The sequence below is a fragment of the Canis lupus genome, chromosome 24 (assembly GCF_048164855.1).
Source record: "Canis lupus baileyi chromosome 24, mCanLup2.hap1, whole genome shotgun sequence".
NCBI classification, from domain to species: Eukaryota; Metazoa; Chordata; class Mammalia; order Carnivora; family Canidae; genus Canis; species Canis lupus.
The window spans coordinates 23,520,210-23,541,918 of record NC_132861.1 but is presented as its reverse complement, the minus strand read 5'-3'; the positions used below and the strand labels follow the sequence as shown (position 1 = coordinate 23,541,918).

The window sequence follows — 21,709 nt, the reverse complement described above, 5'->3', positions numbered from 1 at the left end:
TCTATTCCCAAGCCTTCAAATTTTTACATCTTTACTTCTGCTTATTATTAAACTGCCATTAATCTTATACATACCCCTGACAAGGATTCTGACTAAACTCTAGTTGCACTTCTCTCAACCCTCTTCTCAACTGGGCCTCCACCTTGACCTATAGAAACTGCAGACTCTCAGGACAAATGATTTTGTCCATCTTTCTCCCCACCCACACACGTGTGCACACATCTTAAAAGACTTGAATAAATTCTAACATAGTTTCTAACACACGAAGGCTGCATTCCTAGGATGATCCTTCCCCACCTTAAGGTGCCTGCTTGAGAAAACTCAAGACTGCCAAAGAAATTTACTGTTTGCTCCAGCCAAGACCTGAAGATAGGGCCCTGTCTTCCATTCTTTGTGGGAGAGGGGGGGCCTAACTTCAATAAGCACCAGTTAGCAAGCCCAAATGGATTTCACATGAACCAACACTCCCCTCCCCCCCATTTTTAGAAATTTCCTGACTCTGCTTAAGCCACCACAGGTACCATTTTCTCTTTAAAATGCCTAGTCACTTTGGTACAAATCCAAGCTTAGTTCAGTCCATGCTGAACCCTTTTATGTATTGGAATAGTAAATTGCTATATATTACTATACTACTAAAAATCTGTTTTAACTGCTTTAATTAGTGTCCAGCTTTATCGTTGACACCATGGTTCAGTATTTCCTCTAGTTTTGTAAACATATGGAATACAGTTAAAATAACTGTTTTGTTGTCCTCTTTACTAATTCTTGCTTTAGAATTTACTGTGTAGACTAGAACAGTCTCAAGATAGAGCTAGCTTTTGGACCACTACTTAGGCAATGACATTCTCTTTTCTCTGATATATGCCTTTTGATTTACGGGTGTTTCCACTCTATCTGAAACACAAACTATTCCCAGCTATGTTTTAGCTCAGAGGCTTTTTGCCTCCGCTTACTTTCCCAAGTGGTGCTCTCCCTAGCCTTGGGTGGTTTCCTCCCAGGGATCCACTGCTTCCTTATTCAACTGGAGTCTTGGGAAAGGACTTGTGCAAAACTACAGAGCTCTTCCCCTCTTCAGTTTTGTTCTACATGACACCCTGCCTAGTGAGTTCCTGCTGCCCTGGCATCTGTGGAATCCAATTTTATCTCTTCAACTTTGGGAGAACTTCAGGCTCCACCTGCAGACACCAGCTCGAGAAGGTAAGCTGGGAGCAATTATAAGCTTTCCTTCATTTATTTCCCCTATTTCATGGATCACTGTCCTTCACTGCAATTTTTCTAAGTCTGGTAAATTGTTAAATCATCTTTTCTAGTTATTTTTGTATATGCCAGAGAGTAAGTCTAGTACTAGTTTTTCTAACTTATCTCAAAGCAAAAGTACCCCCTCAATCCAATTTGAATTGAAATTGAGCTTGTTATCTGCCTTTGTAATATCCCCAGACTCCAAGATAATATTTGACATTTAATAGGCCCTCTAAAATACTTATTGAATCATTCAATAAATGAATCAGAGAATGAATGTCTCATATAGAGAAAGATGAGATCATATTTCCTTCAAGATTGAACAAATGTAAATGTGCTTCCCTGCTAGAATCTTCAGTCTCCAAAGATGCTCACATTGTCACACACACCCATATAATTTCTAATTTATACACATTGTTCTTTTTCTTTAGTGAGGAAGTTTTGCGATCATAAATTACATTCATGTCTCTCATAACTGACACATTCTATGGTAGACAGGATTCTGGTTGGTTTCTGTCCTGATCATTTGGCTGATTTTATTCCATTTTATATAAGACATGACTTCCTAATTGCTGAATCAAATGCCTGTTTTAACACTTATTCTTGTTGACACTTCTTGAGGATCTGACACTAAATTATCACTTTTTAAAAAGTTTTTATTTTAATCACCTGGTGCTCATCACAACTGTTTTTCTTAATCCCCATCACCCATTTCATCCATTCCCAGATCTGCTTTTTTTTAATTCCATATATGAGTGAAATCATGTGGTATTTGTCTTTCTCTGAATGATTTATTTCACTTAGCATTATACTTTCTAGATCCCTCCATGAATCATTACCTGCCTGATAAAAAATTGTTTCTCTTTCTCTTACTTTTTCACTGCTACCCTTTGTAAGATGCTGACACATTACTCATTGGAATTGACTTTGCATCCCAATATGCTAAAAAAGCGAAAACATGGGGGCACCTGGGTGATGCAGTCATATAAGTGTCTGACTCTTGGTTTTGGCTCAGGTTGTGATCTCAGGGTCCTGAGATCAAGCCCCGCAATGGGCTACACACTCACTATAGAGTCTACTTAAGACTCTCTCTGCCCCTCCCACTTGTGCTCTCTTTCTCTCAAATAAAATAAATAAATCTTAAAAAAAAAGCTAGAGCATTACCTTATTCTCAATTTTCTTTATTCTAGCCTCTATACCAATCTTTATGTTTTGTAGTGCTCTTAGATGTATTGCATAGCCCTTGCTTTCTCATATTTTTCTGTCTATAATTACTCTTTAGGTAATTCCATATAAATGTAATGACTTTTAAAAGTCTAAATAAAATGATGACTCTGAAATTTAGATCTATAGCTTAGACCTTGTCACTGAGTTCTAGACTTTATCTGATTGCCCACTTGACATTTCTAATTGGCCATCTAGTATACATTAAAAGATATAATGTTAAAAATAATTTTTTGTCCCATCCATCTGTAAATTCAAAAACTTTCCTAAACCAGTAACATTTTTCAACAAAATATAGCTCTTATCTTTTGAATCCTTACTTTATTTCACAGCCCATATTCTATTAATCAACAACCTTTAAAGATAAATTTCCAATTTGTCCTCTTCTCAAATTCTCAAGTCTACCAGTCTTCCAATTCATGATTTTCCACCTGGATTATCACAGTTCCTCTCTAATCATCCCCTTCCTTTGATTCCTGATTTCTGTTTTTGAAAAAAAATCCTCCATATAGCAAACAGAAATGACCTTTATATTTAACTTATAATTGGATTATATATAAAATTCTCCTTCTCAAAATTATCCAATAGCTTTTTGTTGCATATCTAATAAATAGAAGTTTTTACATAGTGTATTAGTTTCTAGGGCTGTGACAACAAAGTATCATAAGCTCCATACCTTAAACAACAGAAATGTATTGCCTCACAGTTCTGGAAGCTAGAAGTCTGAAAGTAAGGTGTTAGCAGGGTTGGTTCCATCTGAGAGCTATAAGAGAATATGTTCTGGGGACGTCTTTCCTTGGTTTATTGATGACTATCTTCTCCCTTTCCTTCATGTCATTTTCCCTTGATGTGTGTGTCTCTGTGTACAAATACTTTTTTTTTTTTTAATAAGGACATAAGTCATGTTGGATTAATTAGGGCCCTACTTACTGACCCAACTTCAGCTCGATTATCTTTGTAAAGACCCCATCTCCAAATAAGGTCACCTTCTGAAGTACTGGGGGCTAAGTCTCCAATATATCATTTTGGGGAAGATAAAATTCAACCCATAACATGTGGTATATAAGGATTTATAAATATGATCCTTACCAAATCTGTTTCCTTGCATTCTGTCCCCTTATCACTCTGAGACACAACAAGTTTTGTTGCTGTGGCCTCTATTTTTTCCTCCTACCAGGGAGTTCATTTCTATCTCATTATCTTACAGAGGATGCTTATTTTGCCAGGAATACTTGATTCTCATATTTTCACTTTGTTTGCTCCTTCATTGCATTTAGGTCCCTGACCAAATATCACTTCTTCAGATATACCTCCTGTGATCACTGTACTTACATGGTTCCCTAATCATTTTTTATCTCCCTCCACTACTTTATTCATTGATAGAGTTGTTATGTCTATCTGATGTGTGATGTGTTGTTTATGTTTCTTTTTTCCCACTAAAATATAACTGCATGATGAAAGGATTGGGTTTCTATTGTATATTTTATAACCCCGAAGATCAAGATAGTTTTTGTCACATGTATGTGGCATTCATTTCTTCATTCATTCATTCTCAAAAATTTTAAAACACAAAAAACTTTGTTCTTAATTTCAGTAATAAGCAGGCTTTCAAATTAGAAATTTTGATATATTTTTATTCTATTAAATTGGCAATATGATTGGTAATAGTGCTGGCAAAAGTTTTGTGAGATGGGAAATCTAATGGAGTTTAGGATGTGGCATACATTACTAAAGTGGACATTTTGTCAGTACAGTAGCCCCCCTTATTCATGGGGGATGTTCTGAGACCCGCAATGGATTCTGAAACTGCATATAATACCAAACCCTATTTATGCTGTGTTTTTTTCCCATACATACCTATGATAAAATTTAATTTATAAATTAGGTATACTAAGAGATGAACAATAGCTAATTATAAAATAGTACGATTATAACAATATTCTATAATAAAAGTTAAATAAATGTGATCTTTCTCTCAAATATATAAATAAATATAATCTTATTACACTTACCCTTCTTCCTGTGATGATGTGAAATGATAAAATACCTACCTGATGAGATGAAGTGACGTGAATGATATAGGCATTGTGATATAGCATTAGGCTATTATTGATCTTTTGACCATGCATCAGAGGAAGGAGGGTCACCTGCTTCCAGACTGCAGTTGACTGTGGGCAACTGAAACTGCAGAAAGCAAACCTGCAGATGAGGAGGACTACTGTACCTATCTAGAAACATTAAAATGTTTATATCTTTACACTTAGTCATTTTATACTTAACAGTGTATCTTCAGGAAGTAATGAAGTTTGAAGAAACAGGTCCATAATTAATTCAACACTTTTAATTCTGGTTATGAGAAAGCTTACATCAAATATCTAAAAAACTAAAGGATTTCAATTATAATTGGATACAGCTGTATGCAACAAATACCCCTCCTGCATTGCCTTAAGCAAATGGAAACATTTTTTCTAACTTAACTAGATGTCTAAAGGTAAGCATTTCAACAATCTTATAAGAGACCAAGCTATTTGTGTATTCCTGATTCCTACCCTTAGCATCTTGACTATCATTATGTTGTCACATGATTGCTAATGGCTCTCTCCTCCAGGGGTTTAATCACTGTTACAGGAAAGAAAGGAAAAACAAGAAAAATAAAGCTTTTTTTTTCTATCAGGAAAGTAAAAGTTTTCTCAGAAACTTTGTTTACTCAGGATTTCCACACCTATAATGTCTGGGAGACACTAGAGGCACTCAACTTTGAGAGATTCATAGGGTGCATGTATATATACTAGGTTGCCAGCTCTTAATGCCTACTCTATAGGTAAGGGTCATTTTCTTTGGTTGAGACTGAAAAACATTTTGAAAGGTGTAATTGTGTACAAGAAACTCATTGGATACTGCCTTCAGATTCAATATCTGCCATGTGGGTAGAGTGGTGAGGAAAGCATAATTTAGAGGTTTTTTTGAACTGCATTGGCAGTTCAAAACAGAGGTATATGCTTATTCACAACAGAGGTATAAGCTTATTCTACATTCAACTCTGGAGCTGGCATGATCCCTTTGAATTGTCCCAAATCAAGGGGCTGGTACTTTATACTCCATATTAAATAGTCATTAGATGAAGACTTACCCCACGGAAAGTTGAAATTTGATGAAGTAAGTCTCTTGGGTTGAAGGTACCATCCAGACAAGAACACAGCTGCCAGCCATCAGTCACACCACAGGATCCACTACTTTGCTAAATAAATTATGAATATTCAAGTAAGAAAATTCAGACTTTAATGCAATATTTTTGAAGATTTTTAAGTGGTATAGATAAATGCACATGAAAAGTAAGGAAATTTCTTATAAAACTATATGTGGTATGACTACAAATGTGCCTTGTGTGTGTCTGCGCTTGAGAATGAGAGATTGAACATTGCCAATATCCATGCTCTGGAATCTCTACCATTATGCACAGTTTGTCCACATTTAGAGCAGTGATTTGGAATTTACATATATAAATACTTTGGTTATCATAAAATGGAATTTCATTGGCTCCAGAAGAGACTTGTACATATTTGATATAATTTATAACTTCACTGATCTTTGGATTCAGTGTCTTTATAACTGCAATGATCTATGGTTCTTGGTTTAAAAAAATCATTATCTTTCACAGAGAAGAAAGAAACAAAGTAATTGTCTAATATTTTATTATTTAAAAATATATGACATTATGTAATATATTACTCAATTATTTTAGCCCATTCCTTTCTTATTCTATACTTCTAGTCGAGAATACCTAAAAATATTTCTGTGGTATAGTATTTTGTAAGCCTCAAATAAATATATACTTATTTCAGCAGCCTGGCCTTCTTCTTGTGTGTCTGTTCAATTCTTCATTGTTTGTTCATGGTGGTGAGATCCTTTTTAATCTCCTATAAACATTTAGCAAGCAAACAAAAAGCCCATCGCAGAACTTTCTGGAGTAGCCATATCGATTTATTCTTCTCATTGGGACCAATTATGACTGCATTACCAGAATAAATTTTGAGATCTTCCTAGCTCTACTAAACTGTTTTATATATTTATTTTTGTAATCTCTGATCATATAGATGTTCTAAATGTTAGTACATGCCCGTAACATTATCATTGCTGCATATTTTTCATTGTCTCTGGAGAAAAAGACCCATCTTCCTGGTTCTACTCTCAAAGACATGCATTTTGAATAATGGATAACAATGTTATTCTTCCTATCTTCCCTACTCTACTGATCAAAATGTATCCTTTCTTTAAGCTATGTATTTCTAAATGTCTTTTCAGCAAACATTGGAGAGAGATCTGTTGTATTGAATTGTGTCATTTATTGCTCAATAATTCATATTTGTGAATTACAGGAAGCTAGGAAGGCTTTAAAGAGGTCTTATACTCTTCCCACTTAAATTGTTTTTTAAACTACAAGAAACTTCAATTATTTAATTTTTGTCAAAGAAATTGAGTTAGTTGGAATTAGGCTTGCCTTTGGTGATTAGAAAACTGGAGTAACAGTGGCTCAAATAAGATATACGTTTAATTCTGTCTTAAAAGAATCATAAAGTAAGCAATAAGGAATGCAGTTATCTTGCCATTGTTCTAGCCTTGCTAACTATAGCAAGATTGTGGTCCTATATGATTGCTCAAGTAAGTCATCTCCACTTTCCAGATAGATGACCTGAAGGAGTAAGGATGAAGAAAATCTATCTTCTCTTTTAAATTATATTTTAAATTAATATGGTACAGACACAGAAAGCTACACCAATCAAATATACCATTAATGAACTTCCATAGAACATTGTAACTATTACCCAAATTAAGAGAAACAGTCTTGGGGATCCCTGGGTGGCGCAGCGGTTTGGAGCCTGCCTTTGGCCCAGGGCGGGATCCCGGAGACCCGGGATCGAATCCCACATCGGGCTCCCGGTGCATGGAGCCTGCTTCTCCCTCTGCCTGTGTCTCTGCCTCTCTCTCTCTCTCCCCGTGTGTGACTATCATAAATGAATTTAAAAAAAAAAAAAAAAGAGAGAGAAACAGTCTTGCCATACCCCACAGAAGACCTCCACTTGAAACCTCAAAGTCACAACCCTCTCTCTCTAAGAGTGATCACATCTGACTTTTACTATAAAACTTCCTTATTTTTCTATACAGATTTTTAAAAAGATTTTATTTATTTATTCATGAGAGACACAGAGAGAGAGGCAAAGACATAGGCAGAGGGAGAAGCAGGCTCCATGCAGGGAGCCCGATGTGGTACTCGATCCCAGTACTCCAGGATCATGCCCTGAGCCAAATGCAGACAGTCAACCACTCAGCAACCCAGGTATCTGTCTGTACAGATTTATTACTTAAGTGAATCCTGCTAAAGTCATCATAATTTACTTTTTCCTAATGTCATATTAGTTTTCTTTAGTCTATGTAATTCCCTCTGCTATTATTATTATTATTATTATTATTAATTTGCTAGCAATTTATTTGTTGAAGAACCATGATGATGTCGTGTAGACTTTCTCACAGTTATGGGGTTTTTCTATTGCATTTCCCTTGTATAGCTCAACATGTTCTTCTATCCTCTAAGTTACATACAAATTATTAGTTTAATCCAGAGGCTGAGTCTCATTCAGGAATGATGGTTTGTCACAATTGGCAAGGTAGTGATGTGTTCCTTAGGAACCACACAGTGGTCTTCGATGCTTGATGCATATGGTTAATTAAGTTTTTAGGAGTTGCATAATGTGATATTACAATTCTATTATTCTACCTTCACTTACTTTCTGGAGTATAAAGAGAAATTGTATCTCATCCAGTATTTGGTTATCCAGAGGTATATCTGAATAGATAAGGCAAGATAAATACTAAATAATTTTATTTTATTCACTAGTTTAAAAAATTGGTTTCATAGTATAATACAGAAGTGACAAATTTGGCATTATTTTGCAGGTTGAGTACCAATATTAACTAATGAATTAAAACATATTGACTTATTTTAATTTATTTTAGGTATTAAATTTTGGTACACACGTTTTCTACGCTTGGCCATGGGAACTCATAGTTGATTTCAAATTATTTGGGCCTTCATCAAATGTTACATGATGGTTTCCTTTCTATCTGGGGTCCCAAATGGCTCAGATTGTCTTGTATATTCCTTGCTTTATTCCTAAAATCAGCCATTTCCCCCAAGAATTCCTAATTTCCTTTATTGGGAAGTGGAATTTCAATATCAGTATCAGGCTTCTATGGATTGATGTCTGTTGGATTGTTTATAATTTCTAAGCCTTTATAGTGCAATATCATTAGAAAAAAATTTATGTCCATTTAAAGTTCATTACCACAGGGTATTTCTTTAATTTCTTTGGTCTTGAATCTGGGTTTTTTAAATTCCAGAGTATCTGTTTTTTTTTTTTAAAGAACATTATATAAAGAAAATTAGAACACTACATAATTACTTTTATGTTTTATATTATATCACAGGTAAATGATTTTCAGAGGGCAAAATTCTTTCATAAACCCCAATAATTTGATTACGGACATATGCTCTCATTCTCACTTCATTTTTTTAGTTCTACATTGTCAGAGGAGCTAGCTATTACAAACTATACACTCTTCTTCATTTAACTCATGTAATATTAATTCTTTGTACAAATGTATATATTGGATGTTTCCTACCAGTCTTTATGTTAATGTATTTTTAGTTATTTTGAATTTCTGTTGTCCCGTATGAAAACACTTATATTACAAAAACAAGTTCATGGACACAATACTTTCAGGGTTCTTACACAATGATGGAAATGTATCTTTAGCCTTTAGACTTCAAAGTTTTCAACTGTTTTAAATCCTTGATTTTTAAATTTTTCCATGATTATCTTAAATGTGTTGTCATAATCTTCTGACAAAAAATTTTGTTTACAAAAGGATTAATGGCAAACTGATTTTATGTCCCTTATAAGTGACTTGGTTTTCTATCTCTATGTTGAAATTATTTAGGACCTATTCTTATATTCTTCAATACTAAACAATTTTGTCAGAAAAATTTTAGTATTGATTATTGTAGGAAGATTTCCCCATTAGCATAGTATGCCCTTGCAAACTATCGTATATGTAATATGTAAGCTATGTATGTATGTATCTCTATATGTAAGCTATCCTTGAATTACTGTAGTCTGTATTGTTCCTTCTCTTCCTTTGCTTGAATTTAAAAAAATAAATCCAGTTGCATATCTATTGAAACTTTTTTATCATCTTCAGTTCTCTTGAAACTTCTATCTAAATTAACCTGCTTTTCATCTTCTGTTAATCCTGGATATTTTTCTATAGTAATTTTTTGGTTTTGCTTATCATGCCTTCAAGTTTAATTTTCAGTTCTGAAATGTTTTTTTTTTTTTTTGCATTTCTAATTGTTTCCTGAAATTTAATAACAATTTTGGTGTTTCTCTTTCTTTAATTTTTGGTAATATTTCCTTAATATTTTATATCTCATTTTGTAGTATTGAATTATTTTCATGTTTTTGTGGGCATATTTTTGGGGAATGATTTCATTATACATAGGAATGCTATATATGTTCTGTTCTTTCTAATAAGGGCTCTGTGTGGGAGTTGAATTTGATACTTTTGTTTCTTAATCGTTTTTGAATTCAGTTTTTTTCTGAATGGGGACTGTTTGAGGATAGCTTTTTTCCCCTTCTCTCTTTATCTCTCTTTCTGTCTCTCTTTCTGTGTGTCTCCAGAGTTCCTTCTTTGGTCTCTTTTGTAAAGTCCAAAAATATGGTGAACTTGTGATCTTGGCTTCAGCATATAAAGTATTTGGATGCCGTCACTCCTCACAGTCCCATTTTTGCTACAAGAAAAAGTGGACAAACCTAATTTTAATGATTTTTCTTGTATCTATCAAAGTCCTGAAGCCATAGGGCAAAATTTCACCATGAAATCTGGAGAGACAGGTGCATCCACAAATCTGTTAACCCAGACCAGGCGTCACATAAACATTTAAATACTCAAGTTGATGAATTGGTGAAGGCTGGGTGAACCGAGCATGAGAACCAGCATAACAATGATAAACTCCTGGGAGCTGCAAACTTAGAGGGACCCTACAGTTTTATGTATGGACTTTCCCGGTAGACATGCATCACATTTTCATGATGAAGACCTAGGAAAGATACCTTCCTGGTTGTGGCATAGGGGAAAAAAAGAGTAGCCATAATGAAATGCTCCTAGAGCAATCTCCATAAAAAGCCTTACTCTGGAGGATATGGATTTGGCAGTCTTATCTATTGATAAGTGAAGCCCTCCCTACTCTAGCCCTCAGCCTGTCTGACTCACCTAAAAGAAAAAATTAAAAACCAAAAGCATAGTCACCAGGGGTCAAAGATTCAAGGGAATAGACCTGAAATGCTACAGCCAGGTGAGGGATGGGGGAAGGAATTTAAAAATATTGCTTAGTTCAGATTTTCTGTTGCCTTTCTCCAGAAAATTTTCCTGCATCAGTCAGGCTTCCTCTACTGTGGGGTGACCAACTCTAGGCCATTACTGCTAAAGGATCAGAACTTTCTTCTCTTTTGAAAGTAGTTGGTCAGAAGAAAGCATGGAAACTCCATCGCTCTTCTCTAAGTAGTAAATTTTACACAACATGCTCTGGTCCTTAAAGTAAGGCAGGTGAGCTGCAATTTTTTGGCCCTAACATTAAAGTTCCCAGTATCTAATTATTTGGTCTTTAAGCTCTAAGAAGTAAATACAGAATAAAACTTGGAGAAGCAAATTAAAAGCAGGGCAAAAAAAGCTTCTTGCATGGTCAGGGTAAGAAATTTTAAATTTTTTTTGGCCCTTTGCCACATATATACTGTATATATTTGTATGTAGTATATATACAATGCATGCATGTATACCACCTGATTTTTAACTTTCAAAGTCTCACACCTCAGAAATACTGAGATCCTAAAGTCCACAATAAGAAGCCATAACAAAGACAAGATCAAATATGGGAAAAAGAAAGACTATATCAAAGAATTTTAGACATTATAGAGTTGAACACTGTTTGCTATACTATTAGTGAATTTCTCACTAGGCTTGCCAGAGGAGTATTTAAGTAGATAAATTATATATCCTACATTGTATACCTAAGTGCCATATGTGCTATAGAGCACAAGTATGTGTGAAGCAAGGTTCTAATTTGACATTTTTGGTCCCAATGTAGGGAAATACATGTATTATTATTAGAGTGCCTTAATCATGTTTTTTTTTTCTTTTTAAAATGTGATTTTGAGTAATCATCAGAGAACACTAGGGGAATATGAAGGGAATTACTTTGAATTCATGTGGTTTTTCCCACATGGCTTAAGAGTTATCACTGGCAAATTATCCCAACACACATGAGGTTTATATTGAGTGTTTATTTGTAAGGTAGAAACAGGAGACTTTATACTGAATTTAGTGCTCAGTGCAAGAAAAATGATTTTCAGGTGATATAGAGATTGAAAGGTTTGTATATACCAAGAAAAAATTTTTTCTAAGATTTTTTTACCTCTATTTTCTCATTTCCCTATTTTCTCCTACTTTTTCTTCTATTTATATTTACAGGTTGCAATGCTAGATAACCAACATTGAACGGCACCCTAGTGTATATAAACAAAATATTTTGCATCTACCTTTATTTATCTTTGAATGTTTTTCAACAATCTTTGGTGGTATTAACTATTAAGTTTATAAAAACATAACTTTACTGGATAAAAATCCTAAGAATTGGGGATTGCTTATTTTCTAAAGTTCATCATAGAGGGTTTCCAATATTGTCATATTGCCCCTAGTAATTACTTGGAATCTTAATAGTGGTGACCTATTTGAGACTTCACATTGAGTTAATGCAAAGTTAGCTATTAAAAAATAATAATAGGCAAATCCATGGTAGTCCTCACTGCAGCAATTCTAATTCTAACCAGGTACTCAGAATTTCTCCAGCTAAAGCTGAGCAAAATAAGGAGATGGGAGCAAAAGACACCACAATCTTTTTTTACTTGGAAAGTTTCAGTCTCAGAATATACTTTCTTTGGTATTGAGACTTTGACTTGCAAAGAATTTTGCTTCTTCGGTTTTAATTTTACTCTAGGATTTTGGACATCTTGTAGCTTCTGTTGTATTTCCACAGTGTCATTATGCATTTGTATTAGAGTGTCTTTATGATATCATTTGATATTATAAAACCTCTGAACATATTGTATCATGTAGTATAAGTTTAAAAATATGACAGGAAATGAAGCTACAGCTTTGGAAATGGCATAGTCTTCAGGTTAGTAGAATTAATATTTCGTTTAGATGCATTTCAGAGATTTTTTAAGGCAAAATCTAATCTAGTTGGTGGAATCTCAGTAACACATAAAAGTAAGTTGTTGGTTTTAGCAGTGTGGATTTTAAAAAGTAACAGTAGGATTAAAGACTATGCTTCCAGAGAGAGCCACAAACTTGGTTAATCATAGGCTTCATGTTTAATCTCAATAGGTCATTGAGAGAAACAAAAACTAGGGAATCTTGGAAAAATAATTTTTCTTCATTCTGAATGAGACTTTTTATGTTGAACAAGCTCAATAATGCACAACTCCTGGCCTCTCTTGACTCGTTTACTAATTCTACCTCAAATAAACTAGAGCAATTTATTTGATTGATAAATTTGGGAAGAATAACCAGAGCATAACTTGTATCTTTTCCAAGTGAACTGACCATGAGGTAATAGAGATCTTTGGTTTTCCAAGGACCTTTTTTGTAGGCATACCTACTCTAGTCCACAAAATATTTAAATGGATAGATAAGAAAACCATATTCTGACTTTAATGGAAAGAATCCCGTATCTCTGCAGATTCCAGATCTCATCCCAAGCTATGACTGCTGTGTCCAAGTTATGAGTTGTGTGTGTATGTATATTTCTCAAGAAACTTCTAAAAATCTCCAAGATCAGAAATTAGAAAATGGCAATTAAGGCAAGGAAAATCAGCAGGGTAATTATTATAAAAGTGACATTTGGAAAAGCAAGAGGAGTTGGGCCATTACCCTATTGCCTGTGTAAATAGAACTGTGGGCAACAGATTTTCTTCCCAGTTTGATTCCTAAGAATTATTATATAAATGAAGTAATTGAACTTAGAGCAGTAGGATGAAGCTATAGTAGTACTTACATGGAAAGTTATAGCACTTAAGGATTAGATGGAAAAAGAAGCCAATGACTTCAATTCCCACCTTAATGTCTTTAGAACAAATGGAATGCAAAGCATAAAGATATGAGAAAAAAATGAAATATAAAACATAATAGAAAATCAATTGTTGACTTGGCAGTTAAATTCTAACAGGATATCTGGAAGCCAGCAAAGAGGAAGTCATGGCCAATTATTGGGAGCGTCAGAGGCCTGTCCTTGGCAGCCCTCCATTAGAAGCCAGATCAAACAAGATAGGCCTAAGATGGCAGGTGTTATGACAGGAAACCCATGAGCAAATAAGAAAGAAAAGGTGGGAAACCCTGCTTCCAAGAAAACCCCCACCCTAAGTAATGAATATTCTACCCTCTTATTAACAACTGTCAGTAAAAGACAGAAACCCCAAAAATCCTAGGGTGAGCAGCTCTCTTTCTCTTGACCTGCCTGTTCTCACATCTTAAGACTGTACTTTCCTGCTTGTGTCACTCTTGTCCACTGGGTTGTGTCTATCCTTGAGTTCCTTCTTGTAATAAGACCAAGAACCTTTGGTGACACTTTGGGATAGGCCCAGGGTCTCCTCAGTTCACCTAAAAACACAGTGAAATCCAAAGCTGGCATTTAATGTAACCACATAACCAAATATCACTCAACAAATCATTTCTATCTCTAAAACTTCCCACAAAGAATCCTCTAGACCACAATGGCTTTACTGATGAATTATACTAAAAAAAGAAAAAAAATGGATGAAATAAAATATTATCAAACTCTTCAGAAAAACTTAAGCAGAATGAATGCTGCTCAACTCCTCTAAGAAGCCAGCATTACCTTAAGATCAAAAGCAGACAAAAATAATTCATGGGGGAATAAACCACTACTATAGACCAATATCCCTGATGAACATAAAAACATTCTCTATGACATGTTACAAAATTTAAAATACAGTATTTTTTCCACATATTTTTGGATATTCTATCATGACCAAATGGGGTTTACATTAGCAAATGCAAGAATGACTTATATTTTAAAAAAACACCAATATATTTCATCATATTAACAGACCGAAGAAGTAAAATTATATGATTATGTCAAACATGATGAAAACATAATTTCACAAATCCAACCACTATTCCTGATTAAAACTCTTTTCAAACTAGAAATAGAATGAATCTCTCTCAATCTGATAAAAGGCCCCACAAAAAATCTACAGCTGGTCCATTTAGGAGCAAAATGTGGTGTACTTTTTCCCTAAGATGAGGAACAATGCAAAAATGTTTGCTCTTCCTGCTTTGATTCAATATTATTTCATGATTTTCTAATCAGTGCGGTAGGCAAGAATAAGAAGGAATATCCAGATTATAGTTTTATTGTATCTGAACATATCTTTATTTTGTATTAGATCTTAAAGAATATGTACTTGATATAGAGTATTATATTGACAAATTTTTCATTTTTTTTCAATTTTTTAGTACCTCAGTGAGTAATTTGCTGACTTCTGGCTCCCAAAGTTCTTGATAAGAAATTAGCAAATATTGAAATTATTATTTTCTTGTTGTATTCTGATTTTTAAGATTTTATCTTTTGTTTTCATTAGTTTGAGTATGATGAAGGTAAGCATGGATTTCTTCATATTCTTGTTCTTTGTTCTTAGAGTTTGATGTTCTTCATAAATATGTAAATTAATTTTTTCCCCAAATTTGGAGAGTTTTGACATTGTGCTTTCAAGCTTTCTTCTCTTGTGTTCTCACTCAAGAACTCAGTGTGTATACTTTCACTGTTTTGATATTGTTTAATGATTCCCTGTGTTATTTTTCTTGACTCTTTAAATAGTATAATTTCTATTGGTCTTTCACCAAATTCATTAAGTCTGTCCTCTGTTAACTCCATTTATTTATTATGTACCTCAATGCTATTTTTTAAATTTCATAAATTGTATTTATTATTTCTAGAACTTCCACTGGATTCTTTCTCATAGTTACCATTTCTTCCCTGAGATTTCCTACTCTTTAGTAACTCAGAACATATTTTTCTTTACGTCATCAAGAGTACTTACTATATTGCTTTAAAATTTGTTTATGCTAATTGCTAATTTCAACATTAGGCTGTTGATTTAATTTTCTGATGAGAATGGTTTCCTTTGTTTAGATCTTGAAATGTTGATTAATTTGGGATTTTTATCTTCCCCCAGGCTAAAAGGAATAAGCAAGTTTCTGTATTTTGTTCAGAATAGTTATTATCTCCATGAAGATTACTTTGAAGCTTACTCCAGCATACTAGAAGAAAAATAGCCATATATTTACATTTATTCACTCTGAAAAATATTTTTATTATTATTTTTATTTCTTTATGCAAAGCATTTACCATTACATGCACATTTAAGTTTTGTTATTGTTAATTCCTTCTTGCATCCTCATGTTCCCTTCTGGAAATATTTTTTTCTGATTATAATATAATTTTCTTTAATGTAAATTTGCTGGTAACAATTTCTCTCCATTTTTTTTTTTTTTTATTGAACATGTCTTTTTTTCTTTCACCTTAATTCTTGTTGGTTGTTGTAGCTGGCTATGCATTCTGTTAGAAGTTAATTTTTTGAGTAAATTAGGAATAATATTTCATTGTCTTCAGACTTACATTGCTCCAATTGAGACCCTTTAAAATATATTTTTCTGTTGAAGTTTTTTTCTTGCATATATATGTTTAAATAGATTGCTTAATTATGATATGTCTAGATATGGTTTCCTTTGTTTTATTTTTCTTTTACCTCCTTGATGTTTTAGAGTGTCTTAAATCTGTACCTTGCTATCTTTTGCAATTTTGGAAAGCCATTATATTTTCTTTTTTTTTTTTAATTTTTATTTATTTATTTATGATAGTCACACAGAGAGAGAGAGGGGGGCAGAGACACAGGCAGAGGGAGAAGCAGGCTCCATGCACCAGGAGCCCGACGTAGGATTCGATCCCGGGTCTCCAGGATCGCGCCCTGGGCCAAAGGCAGGCGCCAAACCGCTGCGCCACCCAGGGATCCCGGAAAGCCATTATATTTTCAATTATTTCAATCGATCTCTCCTGTCCTCTGTGATTTCCTTTACTCATAACTTTGACATTTACATGATAATACTTAATTTCTCTTGTTATTTTCTTTTTATTTTTCTATATATCTAGACTTCTACATATTTTTTTCTTACCTATCTTTCAGCTTACTACTCTTGTTTTTTGCTATTGCTAGGCCGTATGTCTATCTTTTGAATTTATGAGTATTAAGTTTTTTAGTTCTAGACATCCCATTTTTTAAATATATTCTGCTTATTTGCCGATGTTATCAGACTTGTTTTATATATCCATGAATATTTTAAGGTCTATATTCAATACCTCAATTTCCTGGGTCACTTTGTGTCTGTTTTTGATTATTTTTGTCTCTTGTTTTGTGATATTTTCATGTTTCCTCATATGCCTGTCTTTAAAAAAATCTCAACCTTAATATTGTATATGAAAAAAATATACAGACATAATTTAAGACCTAACATGGTATTACTTATTATTATAAATTGTATTTATTCATTTAAGAGACAGAATAACAGCATGAGTGGGGATTGGGGTAGGAGCAGAGGAAGGGGGAGAAGCAAATACTCCAAAGAGTAGGAAGCCTGATGCATGGGGGGCTCCATCCCAGCACCCTGGAATGATGACCTGAGCTGAAGGCAGATGCTTAATGGACTGAACCACTCAGACACCCCTACTTTTATTTATTATTTAAAGATTTTGATAGCTCCTTTCTGCTTTACAATTCTTTGGCCACCTCTGGAGGAATATGCCTTTGGCTCTAGGACTTATGACACCAAATGTGAGATTTACCACTTTATGCTTCCTTCTTTCTTCTGGTTCTTGTTTCATACTTTTTCACTGCTTTGTTGGTCCTCTGGTGTCTCATACATATTATTTTTTTTCTTAACATTTAAATATTATTTTCAATAGTACAGATTTTGAGTTACCTTGCCTACAGACACCAAAGGCAGAACAGATATACAGTAAGTTGAGAAAAATAAAATCAAATTTACTTTTTTACATATGATTCGTTGATGCATTGCTTAACGTAAAATTAATGCTCTAGCAGGAGGGGGAGTGAAACCTCAAGATTCCTGGAGTCACTATAAGAGGAGGAGAGCCCAGAGGAAAGCTCACTGCAAACCGTGGTCCAATATTGGTAAAGGGCTGGAGCGCCACAAGCCCTCTGGAGCATTTGAGAGAAGCCAGTCGGTTAGGTGGGCTGGTTCTGGATGGAGGTGGCTGTATCCCATTCCCTTTGGGAGAGGTGATCCCCAAGAGCATGGGTCCAGTGGACAGAACCCCAAATCCCAAGGTGCCCAAGTAGACAAAGCTGGCAATCCTGCATGCCCATTGGGACAAATGGAAGTGGAGAGGGCACAGGAACGTGAGAACACTCCTGCTGCTGGGTGCCCCACAAGCTGTGCAGATCAGTGCACCCACACTGGCCCCCAGGAACATCTAGGCCAGTGAAAACTGGGAGACTGTGTTTAGTTACTCACGGGGAGCTCTACTCCAAAGCTGGAAATCTGGCCCTGGCCATTGCGGTTTTTCCTTTTTGTTTCACCTTGTGCCTGGGAGAAGTGGGGCCTCTAGTGAACAAAGGCCTCACAGGATAAAAAGCTCATACTGAGCCCAGCACCTGGCAAGGGGTGGAGCATCTCTGCCCAGTCACAGATGAGCATCTCTTCTCAGTCACCTGAGAATCAGCAGAGCAGACCACTTCCCCAGAAAAACTGCTAGAAGAACAAGGGAAGAGTAAGTTTAATGACCAAGCAGCACTTGGAAAGCTCCAGGACTGAGGGAAAATAATATATAGAACCAGAGGGTCCTATTTTTTTTTCTTTTTTATTCTTTTTCCATTACAACTCATTTTTATATCAGACTAAAAACATCCAATATTTTTCTCTTTTCCCACCTTAACAACAATATTTTACCAGCTCTTCAGTTTTAAGTTTTTTTCCTTTTTGGCTTTCATATTTCTACAATTACATGTCTTAGATATATTTTTGACTTCTGGGTTCTCTTCAGTGTATTCGATTTAATTTTGTATTCAATTTAATTTTGGTAGATACATGAGATTTGGGTTTTTGTTTTTTGGTTTTTTGGTTTTTTTCTGCCTCGTTTTGTTTGACAATCGTGGAAGTTAGTACCTTCTAAAACATGACCAACATATACCCAGAACCAAGTGGAATACCATGTTGGTTCATCCTGTGAGATTATACTCTCTCTTCCTTCCCGTTCTTCCCCCCCTCTTTTATCTTGTTTATGTTTTGATGGTCAATGTTAGGGCTTTATATAAGTATTGACAGTTTATATAAATTTAGGATTGAGCATCTTCTAACATACAGAACAATATACACTTAGAACCAAGAGGATCACCCTCTAGAACCCCTCAGGTAGACTGCATTCTTTCTCCACTACCACTTCCTCACCACCATCCCCACACCCTTTTTTTCTTTTTCCTCTTTTCTTTACTTTTTTTTTTCTTTTTCTTTTTTCTTCTTCTTTGTTTTTTTTTTTTTTTTTTTTTTGGCTTTTTGTTTTTACTACTTTGTTTTAAAATTTGTTTTTCATTGTAGTGGTCCTTTTGTTTTATTTTGTTCTGTTCTTCTTTTTATTTTATTTTCTGGTTCCTAATCTCTTCAGAATCATCTAGGGAGTATTTTACTTAGGTCACAACTGATATTTTTGACTCAGCCCACACATACAGCCACTCTGCACGGGACAAAATAACTTAAAGGAAGAATTCACCACAAAAGAATGGACCAGAAACAGTACTCTCTGCCACAGAGTTACAGAATTTGGATTTCAATATGATGTCAGAAAGCCAATTCAGGGAGGGCAGGGCAAGGTGTCAGAAGAGTAGGGGGACTCAACTCACCTGGTCCCACCACCTTACCTAGATAACTTTCAAATCATCCTGAACACCTATGAATTCTACCTCAGATTTAAAGAGAGAACAGGGCAGCCCAGGTGGCTCAGCAGTTTAGCGCCTCCTTTGGCCCAAGGCTGATCTTGGAGACCCAGGATTGAGTCCTGAGTCAGCCTTCCTACATGGAACCTGTTTCTCCCTCTGCCTCTCTGTGTCTTTCATGAATAAATGAATAAAATTTGTATAAAAGGAAAAAAAAAGATAAAGAGAGAACAGCCGGAACACTACAGAGAAAAAGGTTTCCACTTCTAGCAAGGTAGGAAGGGTGGGTGGGTGGGTGGGGAATAAAAAATAATCAATTGGGGGAGGGGCCCACAAGGAGCTGGGCTAAGGCCGAGCAGCGAAAGCCTTCCAGAAAGCCCAGCCCCAGAGGGGCGGAAACTTTAAAAATCTGCACCAGATTCTTCCTGGATGGAAAGGCCCTTAGCAAGGAAATTGAGCAGAATTGCAGGAGGGGCAGTGGAGCCTCCAGTCTCCCGGAGTCTCTAACAGAGGGAGTGCGCCTTGGGGGGAGCATACCACAGACTGTGGCCTAGCTCAGTAAATGCTAGAGCACGCCCAGTGGGGCCTTGGGAGAAGCTCAGGCGGCGGCTCCGGGTGGAGGGGGCTGCGCCCTGCTGCCTTCGGGAGCCGTGGCCCCGGGGAGCACAAGTCAAGCAGCAAAGGCCCTGGATCCCAGAGTGCCAGGTGGACATAGCCCAGGATCCTGCGCTCTCCCTGGGACAGGGGGAGGCAGGGAGAGCACAAGACAGTGAGGCCTCTCCTGCTGCTGGGTGCCCCCAAGCTGTGAAAGTCTGTGCACCCATGCCACCCCAGGAGCACCTAGGCCAGTGCAGACTGGGAGACTGCAGTAGTTACTGCAGGGAGCTGACTCAAGGGCTGGAGAGCTGGCTGCCGCCAGTGTTGTTGTTCCTCCTTGTGTCACCCTGTGCCTGGGGGGCGAGGGCATCAGGGCACAGAGGCCTCAAGGGGTAAACAGTTCCCACTGAGCCCGGCACCCAGCGGGGGGTGGGCCAGCTCCCCCAAGTGTACATACCTGAGAGTCAGCACAGCAGGCCCGTCCCAGAGAAGACCAGCTGGAAGGACAGGGGAAGAGAACATTCTTGACCAAGCAGTGCTGGAAAGCTCCAGGAAAAAGAGAAAACCAAGGGAAAATAGTATATAGAACTAGAGGGTACCCCTCCCATTCCCCCCCTTTATCTAGTACAACTCGTTTTTATATCAGACTAAAAATTTCCAATATTTTTTCCCTTTTCCGACCTTAACCACAATATTTTACCACCTCTTCATTTTTAAGCTTCTTCCTTTTTGACTTTCATATTTCTACAATTACATGTCTTAGATATATTTTCCAATTCTAGATTCCCTTCAATATACTCAGTGTATTTTGGAGGATATACAAGATATCTTTTTTTTTTTTTTTTTTTGGTTTGTATTTTTCATTTTCTCTACCCATTTTTTCTACAATGGCAGAAGTTAATACCTTCTAAAACATGACCAGCATGCACCCAGAACCAAGTGGTATACCATGCTGATTCATTCTGTGAGAGTATATTTTCTCTTCCTTCCCGTTCTGCCCCCCTCTTTTATCTTATTTATGTTGTGGTGGTCAATGTTAGGGCTTTCTATAAGTATTGCTGCTTTATATAAATTTGGAACTGAGCATTTTCTAACATACAGAACATAATATACTCAGAACCAAGAGGATCACCCTCTAGGACCCCTCAGGTAGACTACATTCCCCACTACAACTTCTTCACCACCACAAGCCCCCCCCCCTCATTTTTTTTCTTTTTTTCCTCTTTAGTTTTGCTTGTTTTTTCTCTCTCTCTCTTTTTTTTCTTCTTTTTTTCTTCTCCTTTGGGATTCTTGGACTTTTACTACTTTGTTTTAATTTTGTTTTTCACTTTAGTGGTCCTTTTCTTTTATTTTGCTCTGGTCTTTGTTTTCATTTTCTGGTCTCTGACCTCATCAGAATCATCTAGGGTGAAATTTACTTAGGTCATGGTTGATATTCTTGACTCAGCCTGCTCATACAGTCACTCTGCACTAAGCAAAATGAATAGAAGGAAGAACTCACCACAAAAGAA

At 35.8% G+C, this 21,709-nt stretch overlaps 1 long non-coding RNA gene across 1 annotated transcript; it reads right to left on the bottom strand.

Annotated features, from left to right (window-relative positions):
* Positions 1-4,516: 4,516 nt before the first annotated feature.
* Positions 4,517-20,747, bottom strand: LOC140616449 (uncharacterized). The gene is made up of 3 exons (XR_012016931.1): positions 20,656-20,747; positions 5,594-5,701; positions 4,517-4,647 (listed from the first exon to the last, which is right to left on the bottom strand). It is a non-coding gene; the product is annotated as an uncharacterized lncRNA (long non-coding RNA).
* Positions 20,748-21,709: the final 962 nt, after the last annotated feature.